Genomic DNA, 26,903 nt, shown 5'->3' with positions numbered 1-26,903 from the left:
GAAGCATATACTGTGAACACTTTCAATTCTAGGAAGCGCAAAGAGCTTGTAGCATACTTGAAACTGGTTGAGTGGCCTTTGGTTACGCGCGTATACTCCTAAGCCTTACTTCAAAATTGTTTTGAATAATCATGGACACAAGTTGTAAACCTTGACAATTGACAAAAAGTACATGAGTTTCTGTTTCCAAAACTGTCAAAATTATTCAAATCGGTTGAAAATTGTTGAAGTTATGAGAATATCAATTTATGGGAACACGGGCACCTTGTCGGCCATCCACGTGTGTTTTTTTTTTGTTGGCCGCATAAGGGTTGGGGGCAGCAGGGACTATGTCCAAGGGCTTGACGATCCCTCCCCAGGCCATCTGCGAGTTGTGGCGCCTGCCTCGGATGTGGTGGGGTTTGACAGTGGGCCCTGTTAAACCTCTATAAAAAGCTGCATGTATCCGCAAGTAGGCTCCGCCAAAGCGACCGTGTGCCGCTCAAAGCGCACAAGCCCAAGTCGTGGTGTTAGGTGGGACGCTAAACAGCCCTGACACGACGGCCCTCCGACGAGACAGGAGGTTTGCGCAGGCCCAATAAGCCGCCTTTAAAAACAACTATTACGAACGACATAGAAGATAATACGACTCGATACAATCGGCAACGACCTAGGCGACGAATACAGGATCACGATTGGAAGCTTGGAACATGGAACTGCAAGTCGCTAGGCTTCGCAGGTTGCGACAGGATAATCTACGATGAATTACATCCCCGCAACTTCGATGTCGTAGCGCTGCAGGAAATCTGCTGGACAGGACAGAAAGTGTGGAAAAGCGGGCATCGAGCGGCTACCTTCTACCAAAGCTGTGGCACCACCAACGAGCTGGGAACCGGCTTCATAGTGCTGGGAAAGATGCGCCAACGCGTGATTGGGTGGCAGCCAATCAACGCAAGGATGTGCAAGCTGAGGATAAAAGGCCGTTTCTTCAACTATAGCATCATCAACGTGCACTGCCCACACGAAAGGAGATCCGACGACGAGAAAGAAGCGTTCCATACGCAGCTGAAGCAGACATACGATGGATGCCCACTGCGGGACGTCAAAATCGTCATCGGTGACATGAACGCGCAGGTAGAAAGGGAGGAAATGTATAGACCGGTCATCGGCCCGGATAGTCTGCATACCGTATCGAACGACAACGGCCAACGATGCATAAACTTTGCAGCCTCCCGCGGAATGGTAGTCCGAAGCACTTTCTTCCCCCGCAAGAATATCCACAAGGCCACATGGAAATCACCTAATCAAGTAACGGAAAACCAAATCGACCACGTTCTAATCGACGGTAAATTCTTCTCAGACATCACGAACGTTCGCACTTACCGCAGTGCGAATATTGAATCCGACCACTACCTCGTCGCAGTATGTCTGCGCTCAAAACTCTCGACGGTGATCAACACGCGTCGGAGTCGTCCGCCGCGGCTTAACATTGGGCGGCTACAAGACGGTAGACTAGCCCAAGACTACGCGTAGCAGCTGGAAGTGGCACTCCCAACGGAAGAGCAGCTAGGCGCAGCGTCTCTTGAAGATGGCTGGAGAGATATTCGATCCGCCATTGGAAGCACCGCAACCGCTGCACTAGGCACGGTGGCTCCGGATCAGAGAAACGTCTGGTATGACGGCGAATGTGAGCAGTTAGTTGAGGAGAAGAATGCAGCATGGGCGAGATTGCTGCAACACCGCACGAGGGCGAACGAGGCACGATACAAACGGGCGCGGAACAGACAAAACTCGATTTTCCGGAGAAAAAAGCGCCAGCAGGAAGATCGAGACCGTGAAGAGACGGAGGAACTGTACCGCACTAATAACGCACGAAAGTTCTATGAGAAGTTGAACCGTTCACGTAAGGGCCACGTGCCACAGCCCGATATGTGTAAGGACATAAACGGGAACCTTCTTACGAACGAGCGTGAGGTGATCCAAAGGTGGCGGCAGCACTACAAAGAGCACCTGAATGGCGATATGGCAGACAACGGTGGCGGTATGGTAATGAACCTAGGAGCACGCGCGCAGGACATGCGACTTCCGGCTCCGAATCTCCAGGGAATCCAGGAGGAGATCGGCCGCCTGAAAAACAACAAAGCCCCTGGAGTTGACCAACTACCAGGAGAGCTGTTTAAACACGGTGGTGAAGCACTGGCTAGAGCGCTGCACTGGGTGATTACCAAGGTTTGGGAGGATGAGGTTCTGCCGCAGGAGTGGATGGAAGGTGTCGTGTGTCCCATCTACAAAAAGGGCGATAAGCTGGATTGTAGCAACTACCGCGCAATCACACTGCTGAACGCCGCCTACAAGGTACTCTCCCAAATTTTATGCCGTCGACTAACACCAACTGCAAGGGAGTTCGTGGGGCAGTACCAGGCGGGATTTATGGGTGAACGCTCTACCACAGACCAGGTGTTCGCCATACGTCAGGTATTGCAGAAATGCCGCGAATACAACGTGCCCACACATCATCTATTTATCGACTTCAAAGCCGCATAATCGATCGGGACCAGCTATGGCAGCTAATGCACGAAAACGGATTTCCGGATAAACTGATACGGTTGATCAAGGTGACGATGGATCTGGTGATGTGCGTAGTTCGAGGGGGGGGGGGCAGGGGCATTCTCGAGTCCCTTCGAAACGCGTAGAGGGTTACGACAAGGTGATGGTCTTTCGTGTCTGCTATTCAACATCGCTTTGGAGGGAGTAATACGAAGGGCAGGGATTGACACGAGTGGTACGATTTTCACGAAGTCCGTCCAGTTATTTGGTTTCGCCGACGACATTGATATCATGGCACGTAACTTTGAGAGGATGGAGGAAGCCTACATCAGACTGAAAAGCGAAGCTAAACGGATTGGACTAGTCATCAACACGCCGAAGACGAAGTACATGATAGGAAGAGGCTCAAGAGATGTCAATGTGAGCCACCCACCACGAGTTTCTATCGGTGGTGACGAAATCGAGGTGGTTGAAGAATTCGTGTACTTGGGCTCACTGGTGACCGCCGATAACGATACCAGCAGAGAAATTCGGAGACGCATAGTGGCTGGAAATCGTACGTACTTTGGACTCCGTAAGACGCTCCGATCGAATAGAGTTCGCCGCCGTACCAAACTGACTATCTACAAAACGCTTATTAGACCGGTAGTTCTCTACGGACACGAGACCTGGACGATGCTCGTGGAGGACCAACGTGCACTGGGAGTTTTCGAAAGGAAAGTGTTGCGTACCATCTATGGTGGGGTGCAGATGGCGGACGGTACGTGGAGGAGGCGAATGAGCCACGAGTTGCATCAGCTGTTGGGAGAACCATCCATCGTTCACACCGCGAAAATCGGAAGACTGCGGTGGGCCGGGCACGTAGCCAGAATGTCGGACAGTAATCCGGTGAAAATGGTTCTCGACAACGATCCGACGGGAACAAGAAGGCGAGGTGCACAGCGGGCAAGGTGGATCGATCAGGTGGAGGTCGACTTGCGGACCCTCCGCAGACTGCGTGGTTGGCGAAGTGCAGTCATGGACCGAGCTGAATGGAGAAGTCTTTCATGTGCAGCACAGGCCACTCCGGCCTTAGTCTGATGATAAATAAATAAATAAATAAGGGTTAAAATCCTTGAGAAAAGTTGATCAAACGAAAATGCAAAACGGCATAGATAACGTTCTTTTAAAAGCATCTCTAACTTATGGCTGTTATACGTCATTAGACTTTTATACCTAATACAACATCTCACACTAATTTGATGGGTTTCGTCCACTTTCTTTGTTAAGAGATGAGGCAGCCGAGGGCTGCAAATCTCTCTAATAAAGACACAAAAAGCACTTTTTATTATGCATTTGATGTTAGTATTGAATTTGTTTGGGTAATATTTTGGAGCTCTTTGGAAAAATCCATGAAAAATCGGGACAAATTGAGGATTTTTTAGATTACAACGGGACAGCATAATAAGGTCTAAAAAACGGGACTGTCCCGTTAAATACAGTATGTATGGTCGGCCTAGGGGTGACTGAGTTTGTATGTGCCTCCGGGCTTGCATGGTGTTTTTTTCTCGTCGATGGACAGGGAAGGAAATTGTTTTGTGTTTGTTGCTCGGATTAATTGATGAGAGTTCAATGTGTGGTCTCTCTTGTTTCGGACAGCAGAACGATCGCGTGGTGGGCCGAAGTATTGTGTTCTGCATTGCGCGGCCGGTAATGAAAATTAATCAGTTCAGTGCGTGATCTCTCTTGTTTCTGACAGCAGAACGATCGCGCGGTCGGCCGAAGTATTGTGTTCTGCATTGCGCGGCCGGTAATGAAAATTAATCAGTTCGGTGCGTGATCTCTCTTGTTTCGGACAGCAGAACGATCGCGCGGTCAGCCAAAATATTAGTGTTATTTCCCATCCCATAGATCGCATCACTTACCAAAGTGAATCCAGATAAATTATCCTTTGTAACTAAAACGAAATCCTATCCCAAGACAATCGTGGAGATGCAGAGGTATACTCGGTCTCTAGTAGCAACGAGAGTCGGACTAACAATCCTTCCATTCCTATATGACCGTAAGGACGTGGCCGGCGCCGTTATTGACTTTAAATATTTGAGCTCCCGAAACGTGTACATTGAGAATGGGTAGCTAACCCCAAGCCCCATTCATTGTGTTCTCTGTACAATTTCGCAAGTTCAGTCAATCACGGAGTAGCAACTACGAATTGTGCGGTCATAATGCTCATACTCATGCTCATGTGTTTGTTGCTCGGATTAATTGATGATACAACAATTACACGGTAAGATAGCTAAAAACTAAGAATGTAGAATAAGGAAATGCGATATCTCAAAAATTCGGTTTCTTAAATCGAAACCATTTTTTTTTTTGGGAATTTCGCAGACTGTCGATTTTTTGTCATTTCGCTAAGTATGAATGCTGTGTAAAGTGTACATTGGTACTTCGCGTATCTGAAGGAAAAAATAAACCTCATCTCGCGATTACCTAGCAACGTCTATCTCTACCTCCTCGTGGAGCCAGCTGGGATAGGAGCTAGCCTTTTCAATGTGTTTGGGTCTTTCTTGGACTAGCGTAAAGATGCGTGGCGCAAAGCTAAACCATGCTGAAGAAGAGTTCGGTCTCTCATCCGTCATGGTATGAGAAATGTCAGGATTGAGAGAAATTCCTTCCAGCCTTTCGTCATCGTGTTAGCCTCATGTTTTACGAATGCACAAATGGTAACTTGACTTTTCAACCAACTGAAACCAAAAACAGTGAAGTGCATGTTCCACACTAAGCTGCGATGCAGGAATGTGGGAACATAAGTGCCAACAAAAGAGGAACAAATTAGACGAAATTGCAAAATCTTTTCAACTTAGTTCAATATGTGATTCAACGACATAGGGACACGGCAGGTATTTCTGTCCTTCGTCGTAGGGGCTGAAACCAACGAAAGCAACGTACTTTTGCTAGAATTCCACTACAGCAGAACGTTTCTTCTGAGCTTACGATTTGGTATGTATGAGTTTTACAAAAAAGCGTTTTTTTTTATTGGTTTTCGAGACTATGACGAACAGACGGAAATACCTGTCGTGTCCCTATTCATTTTATTATTTCTTTGTGCATATTTTCTTTTACGTACAACACAACCAAAAAGATTTTCATCATCATTCAAAGATTAGCAAACATTGTCATCGATAGAAACACCAGACCATACTATTGGACGGGTTGTCGGTTAGGCTTAAAGCTTCATCAAAACGTTCCTGCTGATATGATTAGTCTTTGCAGGGGGTGCTAAATTAATTTTCGGCAAGAGCTTCAGAAAACCACGCCGGATCTGTGTATGGTATGTGAGGATATCGATTGACCGACACGAAGGAAGTCGATTGGTAAAGCGCATCAAAAATGTGTAAATTTTAAGTAACATCAAAATCAATCATTAGAGCTACGCTATCATTAATTAAAAAGCTCAACATGGAAAGAAATAGCCGGATATAATACAGCACATTCCACTTAGTAAATATTTTTGTTAAATTAGCATATAATCGGTACAATATGCCTCAATTAAGTAGTGTAATCTGTCAATTATACTCCGGTCAATTCAACGAGGGTAATTAAGTGAAACGGTCTCGTTCTGAAAGGGCTACTCGTCATCGTGGATTTTTTCCCTCGCAATGAAAGCTCTACTGACTGCTATCAACACTGTCGTAAGCCGTAGTAAGTAATTAGCTATTTATCTCACGCTCTACATGCCTGCCAGTTGACCGGCGCGTAGCGGTAGCAGTCTGGGGTCACATTTCTGTTCACTTGCTTCCGCAGTTTGTGCAGTTCAAATACGAATGCGTTGTCGCGTCCAGTCTAGGCTGCTGCTGCTGCTACGCTGCACGGTTGGTGCTGCTTTTTGCGCTATCAGCTGAGATTTTGAATGGTACTGGTTCCAACAATTGAACCGATAACGTTTTCTTGTTGACTGGTAGTCTAATTTTATGTTTTATTCTTTTCCATTATTTACACATTAACAATTAGCCATATATTGAAAAACATCAAATATTGTGAGGGCTTACGATCCGTTTTTAGTTCCTTTTTTTCTGGAATAATAACGTGGCAACCGAAACAGTGTCGTACCCTGACCCTAGTGCACAGAATGCAGAGAAACTGTTTGCACGTTTCTCACTTTTACAATCTGGCTCCGATCTGACTCTGGAAGTGATGAATTTACGATTCAGCCGGCAAAGCTCGATTCCACTCCTGCATATCCGTTATGTCTGCAACCGCAGTGTATTACGTTTAATGTGGCATTAAACTGGTGACTTACTTTCGCATCCATCTCAGCATCACGGTCGTCATCTGTGCAAAGCTGGCGAGAATGGCGATGAATCAGAATCAGCCATACGCGGCCCAATCGTGACAAATTCATCAGACTGCTGGACCAAGTAGAAGAGCCGATTCTATGAATAACTTTTTTGGAGGTAGACCATAAGCAATAAACGTGCAAATGGTTTAAAATATTTTATGCAAACATCATTTGTGAACAAATAAATTCTAAATTCAACAAACAGAAGCATTGTCCCTTCAGTTTATCTATTCCGTGAAATGCTATACCATCCGACAAACGCTGGTGTTGTCCATTACATTGTTGTAACGCCAGAGGTAGAATTCAAACATCCTTTCTTCATACATATTTGCGAATATTTGATAGAGACATGTAACTCAATTTCAGCCAAACGACAAGTCCCTCGATGCAACGATGCTCGTTTGGTTCTGGCTCTATCTCATATGAAGATGTTTGGCAGATCATGCATGGAACGAGAACGTCGGACTGGCGTGACAAGGCACGAAATTGCTTGGCATATCGAATAATTATTTTCGCTCCAGAGATTACAAACAAATGGAAAATTTCGCCTCTACAACAAACGCGCCGCTGGTGGTGTTTCACTGCACTTGGAATGAACATAAACCAAAGTTATCGTTTACTGTGAATAGTGGCGAGTAAAATTCATTGCACTCGAAATTGGTACTGTTCAAAATTTGAATGTTTCCATGCCTGTCACATCAATCAGATTGATAACTCGATAAGGCTGTTTCTGGGCTGAATCTAGTCGCGTCGCGATATCAAAATGGACTCGCAAATAAAATTGCTTGCCAAACATTTTTAAATATTAAATACTGACACTGTTTTGACATTTTTGACAGTCCAAATTAGAAGAGTGATTCTGATTTATTCATTAACTCTGAAAAAGTTAAACCCAATCAGCATTTAAATACCGCAGGCTTTTCAAATTAGAAATGTTTGCATATTTTACGTAGCAAGCAAGCGTTGCCAGAATAGTTGTTTCGATTGTCACATTTTTCTCCATATCGCGACTCCAATTTGTCACATTCCATCATCAATAGTTTTTTCGTCACATCTGTTTGTCTCTGTCGCCAGGAGGCAGGTTATCAACGTGAAAGGTGAAGAATTTCCACTCCGGAATGTGCTTTGTGTCGGTCGCACGGTCGGTCGTCGTCGTCGCCGCCGGTGGGAGACATTTCTGCAATTACCTATTTTTAGAGCCGGGTGAATTCTTTCTCTCGGATTCTAACACTGCCAAAGAGAAGAACCATAGCTGTCAGTCACTTAATTCCCGGCACTTGTCTGTGTGTTCACTCTTCCTTCGGGGATGCCGATCGACCGTGAACAAGAGATGGCGCTTTGAAATCCCTTTCCGCCCAACGGAGCTACGGACGACGGACCGGTGTCAAGTAACGAGCGGAATAAAATGTGACAGCATTGTGCCAAATGAAATTCAGCACTCTTTCGTTCCCCGTGAGACGGATGTGGTGTAATCCATCTCGTGATGATGATGATGAACTAATGAAGGCATTTTATGAAGATGATATTTTTAAAATTAAGGTTATGCGGCGAGGGGTAAATATCAAATCTATTTTTTGGTAACGTTTTCAAATTGACATTAGCAAATCGGTCAATACTTCTTGAGGTGCCGCTAATATGACTATTGAAGCAAATTATTTTTTAAACAAATGGACGAACTATCAACAGTTGTCCTCGATGTTAAGTCACATATGCTCAGACTGACCGACTGAGATTGTGGATATTATGTCTAGCCTCAGTTAATGTGACAACCACACCGCAATTTCGTTTATTTTTATCCGAACCTTTACAATTGTGTTCACGTGGCGCAACATCGTACTGCGAACAGATTAAGAGCCAAAATTTAATCATTGTCTATCTAGTTACACCTAAAAAAAATACAAAATTTACAAAATTTACAAAATTTACAAAATTTACAAAATTTACAAAATTTACAAAATTTACAAAATTTACAAAATTTACAAAATTTACAAAATTTACAAAATTTACAAAACTTACAAAATTTACAAAATTTACAAAATTTACAAAATTTACAAAATTTACAAAATTTACAAAATTTACAAAATTTACAAAATTTACAAAATTTACAAAATTTACAAAATTTACAAAATTTACAAAATTTACAGAATTTACAAAATTTGCAAAATTTACAAAATTTCCAAAATTTACAAAATTTCCAAAATTTACAAAATTTACAAAATATACAAAATTTACAAAATTTACAAAATTTACAAAATTTACAAAATTTACAGAATTTACAAAATTTGCAAAATTTACAAAATTTCCAAAATTTACAAAATTTACAAAATATACAAAATTTACTAAATTTACAAAATTTACAAAATTCTATCGACAATTCTCCTCCTTTCAAGAGGCTCGGAAGCCTCCTTTCAAGAGGCTCGGAAGCCTCCTTTCAAGAGGCTCGGAAGCCTCCTTTCAAGAGGCTCGGAAGCCTCCTTTCAAGAGGCTCGGGAGCCTCCTTTCAAGAGCCTCGGAAGCCTCCTTTCAAGAGGCTCGGAAGCCTCCTTTCAAGAGGCTCGGAAGCCTCCTTTCAAGAGGCCTGGAAGTCTCCGTTCAAGAGGCACGGAAGCCTTCTTTCAAGAGGCTGGAAGCCTCCTTTCAAGAGGCTGGAAGCCTCCTTTCAAGAGGCTCGGAAGCCTCCTTTCAAGAGGCCTGGAAGCCTCCTTCAAGAGGCTCCGAGGCCTCCTCTCAAGAGGCCCGGAAGCCTCCTTTCGAGAGGCTTGGAAGCCTCCTTTCAAGAGGCTCGGAAGCCTCCTTCAAGAGGCTCAGAAGCCTCCTTTCAAGAGGCTCAAGCCTCCTTTCAAGAGGCCTGGAAGCCTCCTTTCAAGATGGCTCAAGCCTCCTTTCAAGAGGCCTGGAAGCCTCCTTCAAGAGGCCCGGAAGCCTCCTTTCAAGAGGCTCAAGCCTCCTTTCAAGAGGCCTGGAAGCCTCCTTCAAGAGGCCTGGAAGCCTCCTTTCAAGAGGCTCAGAGCCTCCTTTCAAGAGGCCCGGAAGCCTCCTTTCAAGAGGCTCAGAAGCCTCCTTTCAAGAGGCTCAGAAGCCTCCTTTCAAGAGGCCCGGAAGCCTCCTTTCAAGAGGCTCTGGAAGCCTCCTTTCAAGAGGCTCAGGCCTCCTTCCAAGAGGCTCGGAAGCCTCCTTTCAAGAGGCTCAGGAAGCCTCCTTTCAAGAGGCTCGGAAGCCTCCTTTCAAGAGGCTCGAAGCCTCCTTTCAAGAGGCTCAGAGCCTCCTTTCAAGAGGCTCGGAAGCCTCCTTTCAAGAGGCTCAGGAAGCCTCCTTTCAAGAGGCTCAGAAGCCTCCTTTCAAGAGGCTCAGGAAGCCTCCTTTCAAGAGGCCCAGAAGCCTCCTTTCAAGAGGCTCGGAAGCCTCCTTTCAAGAGGCTCCAGCCTCCTTTCAAGAGGCTCAGAAGCCTCCTTTCAAGAGGCCTGGAAGCCTCCTTTCAAGAGGCCTGGAAGCCTCCTTTCAAGAGGCTCGGAAGCCTCCTTCAAGAGGCCCGGAAGCCTCCTTCAAGAGGCTGGAAGCCTCCTTTCAAGAGGCTCCGGAAGCCTCCTTTCAAGAGGCTCAGGAAGCCTCCTTTCAAGAGGCTGGAAGCCTCCTTTCAAGAGGCTCGGAAGCCTCCTTTCAAGAGGCTCGGAAGCCTCCTTTCAAGAGGCTCGGAAGCCTCCTTTCAAGAGGCTCGGAAGCCTCCTTTCAAGAGGCCCGGAAGCCTCCTTTCAAGAGGCTCGAGCCTCCTTCAAGAGGCTCGGAAGCCTCGTTTCAAGAGGCTCGAAGCCTCGTTTCAAGAGGCTCGAAGCCTCCTTCCAAGAGGCTTGGAAGCCTCCTTCCAAGAGGCTCGGAAGCCTCCTTCCAAGAGGCTCGGAAGCCTCCTTCCAAGAGGCTCGGAAGCCTCCTTCCAAGAGGCTCGGAAGCCTCCTTTCAAGCCTCCTTCCAAGAGGCTCGGAAGCCTCCTTCCAAGAGGCTCGGAAGCCTCCTTCCAAGAGGCTCGGAAGCCTCCTTCCAAGAGGCTCGGAAGCCTCCTTCCAAGAGGCTCGGAAGCCTCCTTCCAAGAGGCTCGGAAGCCTCCTTCCAAGAGGCTCGGAGGCCTCCTTTCAAGAGGCCTGTAAATTTTGTAAATTTTGTAACTTCTTTTTTTTTTTTATTTGTTGTGTTATTTTGTAAATTTTGTAATATATGTAAATATTGTAAATTTTGTAAATTTTGTAAATTTTGTAAATTTTGCAAAATTTACAAAATTTACAAAAATTCGCAACATTTTCAGGAATTTGCTGAACGCAAATGTTTCGTTGCCTTTTGACCCGATGACAGGCATTGCCCCTTCACCGCAACCATTCAACATTGTGTTCTTGCGTTTGTTTCGCGTTTTTGCCTTATTTAAATTAATTACTATCATTCTCAGTCGAAGAAATGTAGAAAATTCAATAATGCCGACCGACTACAACAACGGTGGCCTTCCCCACCGTCTCCGTCCGCCACGAAACCGCTCCGATGTGGGTGGTATGGAATCGGAAGCACCCACCAGTACCAGTAGCTAACGAACTAACAAACTAACGGCTACAGGACAATTACGGCCGGGTAATAAACATTATCGCGTGTCACCGGGTGACCCCCGCCCCGCCGTAGGCTCGGTGGGGGCGGGGCGCCGGAAACGAAAAAGTATAAACAGTGCAGCAGTCGACGATGCGATGTTGTCTGGCTGCTGCTGGTGCGGACGGTCGTTACCGTAATACATCCATCCATGCACCGAGTTACGGGTCAGTGTTTATTTTATGCGATTTTGTTGACCGAGGTGAATGTGAACATAGAGAGACTGTTAACGACCTGAAAAAAATATGTGTAATTGGAGCATTGGGTGCTCTCTTAGTCCGCTTGTTTTTGCCGCAATGGGGTGAACCAGTCCGGACTGGAGTTAATGATGTATGAATTTCTCTAGAAATATCTTTCTGGATGGTACTATTCTGAGATGGGGTAAACAGTCAGTGTAAGATATGGAAGATTCTTCCTGGAAATGGAATGTGCCAACACTATCCCACGGAGCAATGTTATTTTCGCTGCAAGCTCGATTATGGTTAAAGAGCAAGCTCCATTACGTTAGTGTAGTTACCCAATTGTCTGCCTTAAAGGCAGATAATAATGGTTTTATCCACTCGTTTGACTCGAACAATACAGCTACCGGTGATTCCCGGTAATATGACCGATTTCAATTTGAACACCTTTCGTTTGAACATCGTTCAAATTAAAAATTATTCAAACTTCGTTTAGAACGTAAGATCGAGCGAAGAAAAATGTAAAATCGTTAAACGGAGTGCAGAATTAAAAGTAACGGATAAGGAGAGTGCCTAACCCAAAATCTAACCCAATTAATTTGAATGGTAAACCCCGTTAATCGACTTAGCTCTCAAATATTATTTATCAATATTTTTTCGGTGACCACTGGGGCCGTTTTAAATTACCCAGTATGTTTTTGGTGGACCTATTCGGTAGTTTCGTAAAACTCTACCACTGCCGTGGAGGATTGATCTGCCGTATTATGAAGCTGCTGTAGGCTATTACTGACCCATTTTGGACTTCGAGAAGATGATGATGATGATGATGGTCCCGCCACATACCCCTACAAAGGTTTGAGCTAGACGAGTCATCTTTTAGATAATTAATTAAGATCAATTTAATCAGATTTGCCAATAACAAAAAAAACGATCCGATTATTTTACAGATATAAATTCTAATACTGTCCATCGCTCTACAGCAAAAAACTAAATTTAAAAAAAATGAACTGCAGTTTTGATTCATCACTTAGCAAACACCGGTAGTGATACCTCGAGGTCTACAGAAATGCAAAACTTGTGATATATCTCGCACAGATTTCAAAAGCTTCGCCAGGAACCGCCTTACGTCTTATCAACAAAACCGCGTTCTACATCTCGGAAGTATCTTTCAGCATTTATTTTGATTTTCGACAACAAAACGCGAGCACGAAAGCTGGAACCAGTTCGGTGAGATTGTTTTTGTATAAATGAAAATCACATAAATCGACCAGAGGAAATTGCAGAAATGATGGAATGTTTGGCTGGGTGAATAATTTTCCTCAAAATCGCCCAAATTAGATGATCATTATACATATATTTTAATTCACGATCAATCTATAAGAATCTGTTCCTTGACTTACGTAAAGTCGTTCTATCGACTCATAATCCTTAATCCCTAAAGTCCTTCTATCGTCTCATGTACTTTAGGTTACAAATGAATTATTGAGATAAATTTATTTATTCATCAGATTGATGCAAGTTACAAGTCTTTTGGCTCACTGCATAATGGTCGGATTCGGATTCGAACTCGAAAACCAGCAGCGCTAGAGTTTTGACGTCTTAAGAAGAAATGATCTACAAGAAAAGATCTATTTTTGATTTAAGTTGCCATTTTCAGTGATCCATTTGAAACAAATTTTGTGAATTTTTTTTCCATGGTCGTTGGCCACATCCTCACGGTCTATCGGGGATGGGAAGGAATTGATTATGCAATCGCCCACCGCAAGCCGAGAACACCTCAGCGCTCGCCAAGAGTTCATGCGGAATTTAATTGGAAACTGGGGTTGGCTTCTATGACAGAGGGTCGTTTTGGTTAACGGGAAGCCAAAGTGATATTAATGAAGGGTGGTGTATATTCTAAGTGGATGCCGAAGCGAGCTTTTTCGCTGATTCCGAAATGGTATGAAAGACCAATCCCAGTTCTGAACATTTGGAAAATCATAAAGCGCGTCGGACGACCGCTGGAAAATGGATTGTGGTTTGGAAAAGCACAAAACGCGTCCACGGTGCGCCGGTAGACCGTTATTATAAAATAAAAATGTCCATCAAAACCAAGTACAGGGCTCGATTCCTGTGATAATTCTGCACCTCTGGACCAATTTTTAAAAAAATCCCTAGGAGGAATATCGAGAAATCTTGAATTGAAGTTTTTAATTGAGAAATTTCAAAAGAATCTATATTTTAATTCAATAATATCCCCAAAATACCTTCAAAGGCGTCCAAAAAGTGGTCCAAGTTGTTTTCAACCAGTTTGCATTTGTTGCCTTTCTTCTTCATTGGCATTACATCCCCCGCTGGGACATTGCCGCCTCGCAGCACTTCCACAGTGTTCATTAAGCACTTCCACAGTTATTAGCTGCGAGGTTTCTAAGCCAAGTTACCATTTCTGCATTCGTACAACATGAGGCTAACACGATGATACTTTTATGCCCAGGGAAGTCAAGACAATTTCCAATCCGAAAATTGTCAGACCGGCATCGGGAATCGAACCCAGCCACCCTCAGCATGGTCTTGCTTTGTAGCCGCGCGTCTTACCACACGGCTAAGGAGGGCCCCATTGCAATTATTTATTATAAATTATACAATTATAAATCTCTCTCAACTGATTAAGCTCACCAAACTGACTTAGGTATGTTTTTTGTATGGCTTGAAGCCGTCTATCTTCAAGAATGCTACTTCTCGTTTAGAACCATTCATGAATTCAGGTGCAGGCTGCATATTATTTGTTGAATGCCAGTCAGATTAAAGTTTGTGTTTTTTTATTGTATTTACAAATGTATTCAATCATCAGAAGCAAAGATTGGAGTGCGGATTACGGAAGAAATCGATGAAAAAACCAACAGCTTAACAATTTGTTTAAAGTAGTGTGTAGTTGTTTAGCATTCTATAACAGGTTACATCTTCGTCAGATACTGTAACAATTGAATTGACGGAGCTTTATTAAATTCTGAGATTTCCCCGCAAAAGGATCATCGGACTGGTAATGACTCCAAAGATGGCGGTAAAGAAAAGCTACGAGTTTTAAGAGTGAGCTCGCCATATAGAATGAGATATCGAGAACCAAGGAAAACATCAGGAAAAATGCACAAGAGAAAGAAAGAATTTTACAAGCTTTGTGCATATTCTTTTGAGTTTTCGGTTACGACGAAGATAAAATATTCAACTTTTGAACTTTTACAAACATTTTAATAAAGGAATAAAATGAACCTTTGCTTATCTCCGCCACTATACATCTAGTTCGGAATTGTTAATACGATTTTAAAGTTGCTCGAGAAGCGCCATGTTGAGTAAATTTATGGGTGAACCAAGTACAGATGAGGCATCAACAAATTGCATAAAGTTCACTAGAATCCCGATCCTTCAGATTACGTCAGTTACTCTGCTTAAACATTAACAATTTTCTATATAATATTTAAACCAGCAGGTTCTGAATGATTTCAAAAAAGTGTACGCAAGATACATCTCGTTGAAACTCGAGCATGGTTTTGAGGAAGCAATTGATGGCTTTGCAGCAGCTGGAAAAAGCCGCAGCTTCCATGCACGTCAAAGTTCCATATCTTGAATTATCATGTTTCAGAGTTCTGTAGAGGTACCGGAATAGGTCTTGGTTTACATATCAAACATGCTTTATCTAGTCCGTTGATTAGAACTTTGACGAGATTTGGCAGCAAAGATCGGTTAATAAGTGCTGTGATCGAGTATGACAGCTTCTAACTACTATTATTCTACACGAACTCTGGTCTTACTTCTCTCTATTATGAACATAAACACTAAATTAAAATTTATTTTTACCTTTCATTTTATTAAACATTGAAAGCAACACTTATACTAAACTCGAGCAAGTTGGCCATACAAATACATACTTAAGTCAGTTTGGTAAGATAAGTCAGTTGTAAATATTTATGGTTCTAATAACGGCAACGCGTGCTTAGGGCCATTTTTGGCGTTGTGCAAGAGAATGGTGTGTGGCGGTGAAGGATGAAACAAGAGCTCGCCCAACTCTACGGCAAACCAAGTACCCAGAAGGTAGCTGAAGCTGGAAAGGTACGATGGGCAGGGCATATTCCAAGAATGCCGGACAGCAACCCTGCAAAGCTGGTGGTTACTTCCGACCCGGCAGACACAAGAAGAATTGAAGGACATCTATCTAGGTGGATTAATCGGGTTTTTTGGAGACATTTTTAGATTCTTGTATGGATTCTTTTGAAATTTCTTAACTAAAAACTTCAAATCAAGATTTCTCGAGATTCCTCCTAGGGATTTTTTTAAAAATTGGTCCAGAGGTGCAGAATTACCACAGGAATCGAGCCCTGTACTTGGTTTTGATGGACATTTTTATTTTATAATAACGGTCTACCGGGGCACCGTGGCGTCGGAACGACCGCTGGAGAATGGATTGTAGTTTGGAAAATCACAAAGCGCGTCGGACGAACGCTAGAAAATGGATTGTGGTTTGGAAAATCACAAAGCGCGTCGGACGAACGCTAGAAATTGGATTGTGTTTGAAAAATCACAAAGCACGTCTGGGAAACCGCTGGAAAACGGATTGTGGTTTGGAAAATCACAAAGCGCGTCTGGGAGACCGCTTGAAAATAGATTGTGGGTTTCAAAATAACAAATCGCGTCCAGAAGACTGCTGGAAAATGGATTGTGGCTTAGAAAATCACTAAAAATGCCTAAAATAGGTTTACAATCTAGAAAATCCCAAGCATAGATTTTGATTGAAAAAAAATAGTTTAAAATTTATACAATCGGTAGTGGACATAAGTTAAGCTTACTCTAACGAAATCTGAGAGCTATATGCCACAAAGTTGTTCGGAAGGCGAAATAGATTACATATCTTGAAGTTTATTTTAGGATTCATTGACTTAATAGTAATGGTACGGCAATCCATTGGATCAGATATCCAAAATTCACGAAGTTGCAAAAAAAAACGTTGCCAGCATTCACAAAGCTATTTGGAGTTGTTGGCTAATAGTTCTAGTTAACAAAAGTCTAAAATTGAGGTATCTCTAAATTTTTAAAATAAACAATATTTTCTAGGCGGTTGTTCGGAAGTTTAACATCGATATGTTGAAGGTCAGCTTGGTGGTGTTACTATACATGAGGCTGATAGTAGGATTAATTGGGCACAATAAGTTATTTAGATTATTGCTGTAATCCATAATGTGTTTCGAGAGATCAATATCATAACACTAGGTATCAACTTATATTATCATTTAATCGATACATTCTACTGACTTCAATATAGTTGTTCTGGGCAGTGTTGTCCTACACTCAAGGCAAAAAATTCTGCTCTTTGAGTTTACTCCATCTAAACGATTTTATAGTCTCAACTAAGTAAGTTCAACTAATAGAAGGATACTGGAGTGTATTTTCAGCGCGCGCGCTCCTGTGGCTCTGGAGTGCATTTTTTTGACAGTTTGCCATGACATTTAGAAAATTCAAATATCCTTCTATTAGTTGAACTTACTTAGTTGAGACTATAACATCGTTTAGATGGAGTAAAATCAAAGAGCAGATTTTTTTGCCCTGAGTGTAGGACAACATTGGTTCTGGGATTGAAAACCACAATGTTAAGACACGTTTATTTGTGAGTTCAGTTTTAATATGCAACATGTTCAACGTTCATCTTCATCTTGCGAACATAACTTTGAAAAAAAAACACTACCTCCAATGCTAGAGGATTTTTTGTTTACAATGTTATGAAACTCATATGTGAATATGTACGTTATGTGGAAGATATTGATTTGGAAAATGTATTGGAGGTAACCACTTTCCCTTCAATGGGACTCGAACCCATGACCCTACAGTACGCTAGACTGGTGCTTTTAACCAACTAAGCTACGAAGGACCTCCGTCGGCCTTCGCAACCTAGCGGCTACTGAACGAACTCGAGATTCCCAAATTGGACGCATAGTCAAATCACTCGCAATCCATTTCTCAAGCCAATACTTCCACATGTGTATGGTAAACGTCCACATTAGAGGAGCGTGAGTAATTAGAATGTCTGGCGGCTGTACACATTCTTCATCAGCAACTGTACTGATCAAGTGAGGTTGTGTAAGCTATTTGCCAGTCGGTCGCCAGGTCCTTCGTAGCTTAGTTGGTTAAAAGCACCAGTCTAGCGTACTGTAGGGTCATGGGTTCGAGTCCCATCGAAGGGAAAGTGGTTACCTCCAATACATTTTCCAAATCAATATCTTCCACATAACGTACATATTCACATATGAGTTTCATAACATTGTAAATTAACGTCCAAGTCGGGTGGTTTAATCCCCGGAAATAGGCAATTAACTTTGATGGAACTGATTTTTTGTTGTTTTTTGTGATAGAAGAATTGAAAATGCTCGAAGAAGCAAGAACGAGCACGCCGGACTCCCTTTCAGTAGACTTGTGTTTGACCCCTGAGTTGAACTTCTTTTTTTTTGTTTTGTGGGTTTTGAGTAAGTTACCATCAGCGTGTGATCAAATATTACCTCCTCAGCGCGTCAATCGGTGAGCAGCAAGCCATGACTCGGCCTCTTCTGGTCAGAGCAATTTTGACAGAATTCTCGGCAAATTGGTTGTTCAGAATGATCTCTCATTTTTATACAACTTTGTTTTACATATCTCGCGCTTAGTTTCATAGGGGCGTAACTGTATTGATCGATTTCTCTTCGTCGATGTTTTCTTTTTATTATTGTACCGAATTGCGCTAGTTTGTCGATGATTCAATGGTTTGGTTTGATAAAGGATGATTGTATCTTGCACCAGAATCAATAATCACGGTTGTAGCTTTTGAAACAATTGAGTTATTAACAAAATATTAAATCGATTAAGAGAAATCGATCAATACAGTTACGCCCCTATGAAACTAAGCGCGAGATATAGATGAAAAACCATTTTATCGAAAAGATTGAGTTTTGATTTTCAAAGCATTCCAATTTCATCATAACATTTTTCCTCGTAAAAAGAAGAAGAAAACGAATACAAGTCATGGCAAAATTGGGCTGTCTAATCTAGAGTGGTACGCGGTCGTACAAAAGCCAACTTTGCTTTATATATACAGAGAAGAGAAGAAGAGAAGAAGAGAAGAAGAGAAGAAGAAGAAGAAGAAGAGAAGAGAAGTAGGAAAATGAAATGGGCCTGATATCGAATCCAAGGCCTTCTGCGTATGAAGCAGAAACGATAGTCTTATGACTACCAAGCACACTTTTTTGAGCACAATAGTTTGCAAATCCCTAATAACAGCGAAAGATGGCATTTTTACTTGATACTTGATGGGCTACAGCTCTTCGATGAACCTACGCCGAATTGAGTATCCTTTTCCATTGGACTCGATCCTGGGCCAATCGCTTCCAGTTGCCCTGAACATTAAGCGCCCTCAGGTCCTCTTCAACTGCAAAAAGCCATCGTGTACGCGACCTTCCACGAAGCCTGCGGCCTCTTCCGGGTTCTCTACTAAATATTATCTTCGTTCGTTCGTTGACGTTCTTCCGGCATACGAACAACGTGACCAGCCCACCGTAGTCTGCCGTGTTGAATAAGCTTAATAATATCCAGCCCTTTATACACAATTCGTGATTCATGCGGCGCCGCCAGATACCGTTCTCCTGTTTACCGCCGAATATTGGCCGCAGCACCTTACGCTCAAACACTCCGAAAGCTCTCCGATCAGTCTCCTTTAACGTCCATGTTTCATGGCCGTATAAAGCCACCGGAAGAAACAGAGTAGTATACAGCGCGAGTTTTGTTTTCGTTTGGGCTGCAAAATGGTGGGTTGACATCAAGGAAGGAGCGTCCAACTGAGCTCTGGTCCCCACAAGTTCCTATCTCACGCTTCCACGGGTCGTCCGATGACAAAAGACCGCCAGCTAAGGGTTATGTACTTAGCCATGTGCCCAGCCATGAGCATTAATAAAAACAAGAGGAAGGGGGAATCTCTGAATTCTCCACTTCCTTCAAAGAAACAAGGTTTCAAGACCGTCCTGCCTAAGCGCGAAAAAAATAGAGGGAAGCTGGAGAATTCAGATATTCCTTCTAACTCTAATATCGGAAATAATTGTTCTCCCATCGAACTCGAGCAATCAGTTCGATTTGATTAATGATGAAATTGAGCAAATCAAATATACCTCTAGCCCAGGTGATTCGATTCATGCGAAAAAGCAAAGGATTCCGCCAATTGTGGTATCTGTTGCCGAGTTTTCTGGCTTCCGGAATGAGATTTTGAGTAACCTTCAGGGGATCAAGGTTTCATTTCAGATTGCTAGGTAGGGTGACTGCCGCGTTTTGCCGGGATCCTTTGACGATCGCAAACGTCTTCTTCAGTATTAAACTGAGAAGCGCCATAAATTCTTCACATACGACGACAAAACTGAGCGATTGTTCAAAGTCGTCTTGAAAGGTCTACCCAGTGATGATAAATCACTGGATGAGATTAAAATTTAAATTTCTCAATTACTTGGATTTTCACCAGTCCAAGTAATTAAGATGAAAAAGAAATCCCACTCTGGTACTTCCCAGAGGGGCATTTCTCAAGAATTTTATTTAGTTCATTTTAACAAAAGTGAACTAAATAATATGAAAAATTTTGAAAAGGCCTGTATTATGTCCCATGTCCGAGTTACATGGGAACATTTCCGCAGGCCTGGGGGAAACTTCCAAAACCCCACCCAGTGCCGTAAGTGCCAAAAGTGGGGTCATGGAACCAAACATTGTCACATGAATGCTAAATGCACGATTTGTGGTGGAACCTCTCACGCATGTCCTGTGAGAGAAGATTCCAATAAATTTAAATGTGCAAATTGTGGGGGCAATCATAAATCCAATTTCTGGGAATGCCCTTCACGCAAAAAAAGTTTTGAATTCCCGTGCAAAATTGATGACGGGAAATTCCAATCGGATCCCAGATTCGACGGGTAGAAATTTTTCAAACGCTCAAATTTCGAAACCAGTTACCGGTCGAGCAATTCATACCCACCACAATTCACAAACAAATTTTGCCGCTCGTCAACGGGTAGCAAGCACTTCAGTAAATTCCAATTTTTCGAATATAGCCACGTATGCAAACATCGCTGCTGGTAGACAAAATTTCTCTTCTCAAAATGAGGTTTATACCCATGTCCCAACGGAAAATAATGGTCATGTTGCCGATTCAGGTAGCATGACTGCTGCATGATTTTTTAACTGAACAATTGCATCACATGATTGATGCAATGTTCAAAGCAAATACCATTCCAGAAGCTGTTCAGGTTGGTATAAAGTACACACAAAAAATTGTTATCGGACTCCGTTTTAATGGATCTAAATAATTTTGTGAAAGTTCTAAATTGGAATGCCCGCTCTCTAAAGGGTAAGGAAGATGAATTATTCAACTTCCTAACAGTTCATAATGTGCATATTTCCATTATAACAGAAACTTGCCCGGACTCTCCATTAAAAGAGATCCAAATTATTTCATCTACAGAAATGATCGTCTTGACAGCGCCTGTGGTGGGGTCGCCATTGTCATTAATAGACGTATCAAATATAAATTATTTTCTTCGTTTGAAACCAAAGTTTTTGAAATCTTGGGAGTTTCTGTTGAAACAAATTTTGGTCAATTTTCCTTCATTGCAGCCTACTTGCCTTTTCAATGCAATGGGCAGCAAAAGAATTTGTTGAAAGCTGATCTTCAAATTCTGACTCGCAACAAATCAAAATTCTTCGTAATTGGTGACTTCAATGCCAAACACCGTTCATGGAATAATGCTCAAAGCAATTCCAACGGCAAAATTTTATTTGAAGATTGTTCTGCGGGATATTATTCTATTCAATATCCCAATGGCCCTACTTGTTTTTCTTCCAGTCGAAATCCTTCTACAATTGATTTAGTTTTAACGGATTCAAGTCAGCTGTGTGGCCAATTGGTAACTCATGCTGACTTTGACTCTGATCACCTTCCTGTGACGTTTGAAATCTCACAAGAAGCCATTTATAATCCAATCAGCTCTACTTTTAATTATCATAGAGCTGATTGGGATTTATATAAAACATATATCGATAGGAGTTTTGATGTTAATATTCCTTTGGATACCAAAAATGATATTGACAATGCGCTCGTATCTTTGACAAATTTAATTGTCGAAGCCAGAGGCATTGCAATTCCTAAATGTGAAATTAAATTCAACTCCATTATTATTGACGACGATCTTCAGCTACTGATCCGTCTTAAAAATGTGAGGCGAAGGCAATACCAAAGAACTCGCGATCCCGCGTTGAAAGTTATTTGGCGAGATTTGCAAAATGAAATTAAAAAACGTTTCGCTATTCTGAGAAATACCAACTTTGAGAATAATGTCTCGAAGTTGGATCCCAGTTCGAAACCCTTTTGGAAATTAACGAAAATTCTTAAAAAACCTCAAAAGCTAATTCCAGCGCTTAAAGAGGGAAATAAAATTTTATTAACAAATGGCGAAAAGGCTCAAAAACTTGCTAAGCAGTTCGAGAGTGCCCATAATTTTAGTCTAGGTCTCGCTAGTCCAATTGAGGATCAGGTTACACGGAGCTTCGAAGACATTCTCAACCAAGTTAATGTTTTTGACCCTTCGTTGGGAACTAATTTGGATGAAGTGAGATCTATTACTAGAAAATTTAAAAATATGAAAGCCCCGGGTGATGATGGTATTTTCTACATACTTATCAAAAAACTTCCTGAGAGCTCTTTATCCTTTTTGGTTAGAAAAATATATTAAGCTCGTTTAGTGGAATGTATTAAACCGTCTAAGACGAATTAAGTACTGTCCATTTAATTCCACCAGTTAATGGTAAGTTAACTGGTGGAATTAAATGGACAACACTTAATTGGTCTTAGACGGTCTTTTTGGTTAATTTATTTAACAAATGTTTTCAATTGGCATACTTCCCAGATAAATGGAAAAACGCCAAAGTTGTTCCAATTTTGAAGCCGGACAAAAATCCAGCTGAGGCTTCTAGTTATCGCCCAATCAGTTTGCTTTCTTCAATCAGCAAACTGTTTGAAAAGATTATTTTAAATAGAATGATGGTTCATATTAATGACAATTCTATTTTTGCTGATGAGCAATTTGGTTTTCGCCATGGGCATTCAACCACTCATCAGTTATTAAGAGTTACGAACTTAATTCGGCTCAACAAATCTGAAGGATATTCGACTGGAGTTGCTCTTCTTGATATAGAGAAAGCATTTGACAGTGTTTGGCATGAAGGTTTGATTGTAAAATTGATGAATTTTAATTTTCCTCTGTACATTATTAAACTGATCCAAAATTATTTATCAGATCGCTCACTGCAGGTAAACTATCAGAATTCTAAATCTGATAGATTACCTGTAAGGGCTGGTGTCCCCCAAGGCAGCATACTGGGGCCCATTTTGTATAACATTTTTACTTCTGACTTACCTGATTTACCACCAGGGCGTGAAAAATCTTTGTTTGCAGATGACACAGGTCTCTCAGCCAAAGGGCGTAGCCTTCGTGTCATTTGTAGTAGATTGCAAAAAAGTTTGGATATTTTCTCCACTTACTTGCAAAAATGGAAAATTTCCCCGAATGCTTCCAAAACTCAGCTTATAATTTTCCCGCATAAGCCGAGAGCTTCTTATTTGAAACCTTCTAGCAGACATATTGTCACTATGAATGGGGTTCCAATTAATTGGTCTAGCGAAGCTAAATATTTAGGACTTCTGCTAGATCAAAAATTAACTTTTAAAAATCACATTGAAGGCCTTCAAGCCAAATGTAACAAATATATTAAGTGTCTATATCCACTTATAAACAGAAAATCAAAACTTTGTCTTAAGAACAAACTTTTGATTTACAAACAAATTTTTAGACCTGCCATGTTGTATGCTGTGCCGATATGGACTAGTTGCTGCAATACCAGAAAGAAGGCACTTCAGAGGATTCAAAATAAAATTCTGAAAATGATTCTGAAGTTGCCTCCGTGGTATAGTACCAATAAACTTCATAGAATTTCTAATATTGAGACATTGCAACAAATGTCCAAAAAAATAATTTTCAATTTTAGACAAAAATCGTTGCAATCTTCTATTGCAACGATTAACTCCTTGTACCCTTAGTATAGAATAGGTTAAGATTAGTTTAAGTTGAAAACATTGTAATTCCTACATGGTTCAATTCAACCAGAGGAAAAATTTTAACTGCCAGAAGCAATTGAAATGTATTAATAATAACTAAAAATATAACATGGCAAATAAGGATGATAGTGTTAAGAAAACACGGAACACCTAGTCTAAGAGATGAATGCATGTATTAGATAATTAGCAAATAAAATTAGTTAAAAAAAAAAACAAATCGACCATCGTTCTGATTGATGGACGGCACTTCTCCGACATTATTGCCACAGGACATATCGTGGCGCTAACATCGACTCTGACCATTATCTGGTGATGGTTAAACTGCGCCCAAAACTATCCGTTACCAACAATGTTCAGTACCGACGGCCGCCGACGTTATATACGGAAGCGGAGACAGCAGACCCGCCTTTTTCAGGAGAAGAAACGCCGCCTGGAAGAAGCGAAGTACGAGGAGATGGAACAGCTGTGCCGTTCTAAAAAAACACGCCAGTTCTATCAGATGCTCAACGCATCCCGCAAAGGCCTCGTGCCGCAAGCCGAAATGTGCCGGGATAAGGATGGGAGTATCTTGACGGACGAACGTGTGGTGATCGAAAGGTGGAAGCAGCACTACGATTAACATTTTAATGGCGCTGAGAGTACAGGTAGTGAAAGTCAAGGCTGCGGAGGAAGTTCAACGGACGATGTAAGTCAACCAGCCCCCACCTTGAGGGAAGCTAAGGATGCCATCCAACAGCTAAAGACCAATAAAGCAGCTGGTAAGGATGGTATTGGAGCTGAGCTCATCAAGATGGGCCCGGAAAAGCTAGCCACTTTATTGCGAGCTTCCGGTTGCGGGTAGAGCAGAACTACCAAAGCGGACACAAAGCAAACAAAACTGGAGGGCTAAAGCACCAACAAGACAAATAAAGCCACAAATCTCAATTCAATACATATATTTGGGGCATTTGCCCAAATCTTCCTCTCACTGCCTTCTCATCCCTACTCTCTTTGTCTTACTTCCTCTTCTCTACTTCTTCCATCTTACAAACTAACATTTGTTCAGTACTCACGGTACCACCTAACGGGGCGTCCCCCTACGTTTCGCCTGTGCTGCGATCATCTCGCCGCCGCGAATCTTGCATGCCGCTCCCGATGTTCGCACCGACGATACTCCTCTGCTGGAGACCCCTCTGGCCGTCCAGTACGACCGGGTTGCTGGATGGGGTCCCTCCGAGGCAGTCTCCGATGTCTCCGTACACCAGTCACCAAACTTGCACCAGTGCACACCACTCGACAGTTTCGAAGCCGGTCCCCACCGATAGCTACGATGCCCTCGCCGAGGTTAGCACGCTCCTTTCCTCCAGCCAAACAGCAACGATCGCGCGCCGACGGCGGACGAATTCGATCCGGCACGATAACAAAATCCGGCATAAAAACCCTGTGGATGTATGTCCACCGTTAAACGACTGTTCGCACATTGTTTTAGAGGCACTTACCCAATCAGTGGGGTGATTTTTGCGCTGCCAAGATGCCTTTAGACTGAAACGATGGCCTCCAATGCGATAGGTCGTCGTCGTTTGCTGTGTCACGGGAACCGTCTTCGTCCAATCTTCGGAATGGAGTTCTATTGCGAATTGGCTTGATATTAGAGTCTTATTCCCCAGAATCTACTAGAGTTCTATTTACCTTCTGTCCACTGAAACCTGTTCAAATCGACGAATGCTCTTGGCGGCTTTGGTCCACCGGAATGGATGGAAGATTGCTTCTGCCGAACGGAAGAAGGGGTGGTTTTCACACGTTTCTACGAAGCAAACGCTCGAATCTGTTTCAAGGGATTGAGGTTAGCATAATTCCTCTAGCACGACGATTGTTCCTTACCTCTGAGTGCGTTTCCTAGCGGTCGGGATTTGCGCGAGTGCTTTTTCTGGCGGTCTGGATCTGCACTAGTGCTTTTCCTAGCGGTCGGGATCTGCGCCGCACTCCCCCCGAATCACTTTTCGCCACTCGCTTGCTAAAGCACTTTTTGCACCTCGTGCGTTTGCCAGAAAACTTTTTCCGACGACGCGATGGCGGTATGAAGCCGGTTACCGGTACCAATCGCGCAGGAATAACCGATGGCTCTTTGCTGCTGTTGGTCATCGTGGTGTGCGTGTGTTCGTAAATTGCATTTTTGCCGCGTCGCTTTGCGACTTTGCGATGTTATTCAGTGTCAGCAGAGGTGTGCAGTGCAAAACTGCATTCAAATTGGCGGTTCATTTTTTGGTGATACACGGTGAAGAAACGGTTGCGATTTTGATGGCGATGAGTGGTATAATGATTTTCTTAATTGCGATTTAACATTTTTTAAAGACATAATGCGTCGTACAATATTGAACAAATCAAACGTAACAACTTGCTTGCACAAACTGATAGTCAGAATCTGGGAAACTGAACAGATACCGGAGGAGTGGAAGGAAGGGGTTTTATGCCCCATCTACAAGAAAGGCGACAAGCTGGAGTGTGAGAACTTTCGAGCGATCACCATCCTTAATGCCGCCTACAAAGTGATATCCCAGATCATCTTCCGTCGTCTGTCACCATTAGTGAACGAGTTCGTGGGAAATTATCAAGCCGGCTTCGTTGACGGACGCTCGACAACGGACCAGATCTTTACTGTACGGCAAGTACTTCAAAAATGCCGTGAATACCAGGTCCCGACGCACCATCTGTTCGTTGACTTCAAGTTGGCATTTGACAGTATAGACCGCGTAGAGCAATGGAAAATTATGGACAAGAACAGCTTCCCTGGGAAGCTTACCAGACTGATCAAAGCAACGGTGGATGGTGTGCAAAACTGTGTGAAGATTTCGGGCGAACACTCCAGTTCGTTCGAATCGCACCGGGGACTAAGACAAGGTGATGGACTGTCGTGCCTGTTGTTCAACATTGCGCTAGAAGGTGTTATTCGGAGAGCCGGGTGTAACAGCCGGGGTACGATTTCAACAGATCCAGTCAATTTATTTGTTTCGCGGATGACATGGACATTGTCGGCCGAACATTTGCAAAGGTGGCAGAACTGTACATCCGCCTGAAACGTGAAGCAACAAAAGTTGGACTGGTGGTGAATGCTTCGAAGACAAAGTACATGCTTGTGGGTGGAACC

The 26,903-nt window shown here is 42.6% G+C and overlaps 1 long non-coding RNA gene across 1 annotated transcript; it reads right to left on the bottom strand.

Annotated features, from left to right (window-relative positions):
- Positions 1–24,699: 24,699 nt before the first annotated feature.
- On the bottom strand, positions 24,700–25,878 carry LOC134205318 (uncharacterized). Its single transcript, XR_009978115.1, has 4 exons — positions 25,640–25,878; positions 25,448–25,583; positions 25,258–25,385; positions 24,700–25,199 (listed from the first exon to the last, which is right to left on the bottom strand). It is a non-coding gene; the product is annotated as an uncharacterized LOC134205318 (long non-coding RNA).
- Between the last annotated feature and the right edge of the window lie 1,025 nt (positions 25,879–26,903).

This window comes from Armigeres subalbatus, chromosome 1 (assembly GCF_024139115.2).
Source record: "Armigeres subalbatus isolate Guangzhou_Male chromosome 1, GZ_Asu_2, whole genome shotgun sequence".
NCBI lineage: Eukaryota > Metazoa > Arthropoda > Insecta > Diptera > Culicidae > Armigeres > Armigeres subalbatus.
Note: the sequence above shows the minus strand (reverse complement) of the source record. Positions and strands in the feature narration are given on the sequence as shown.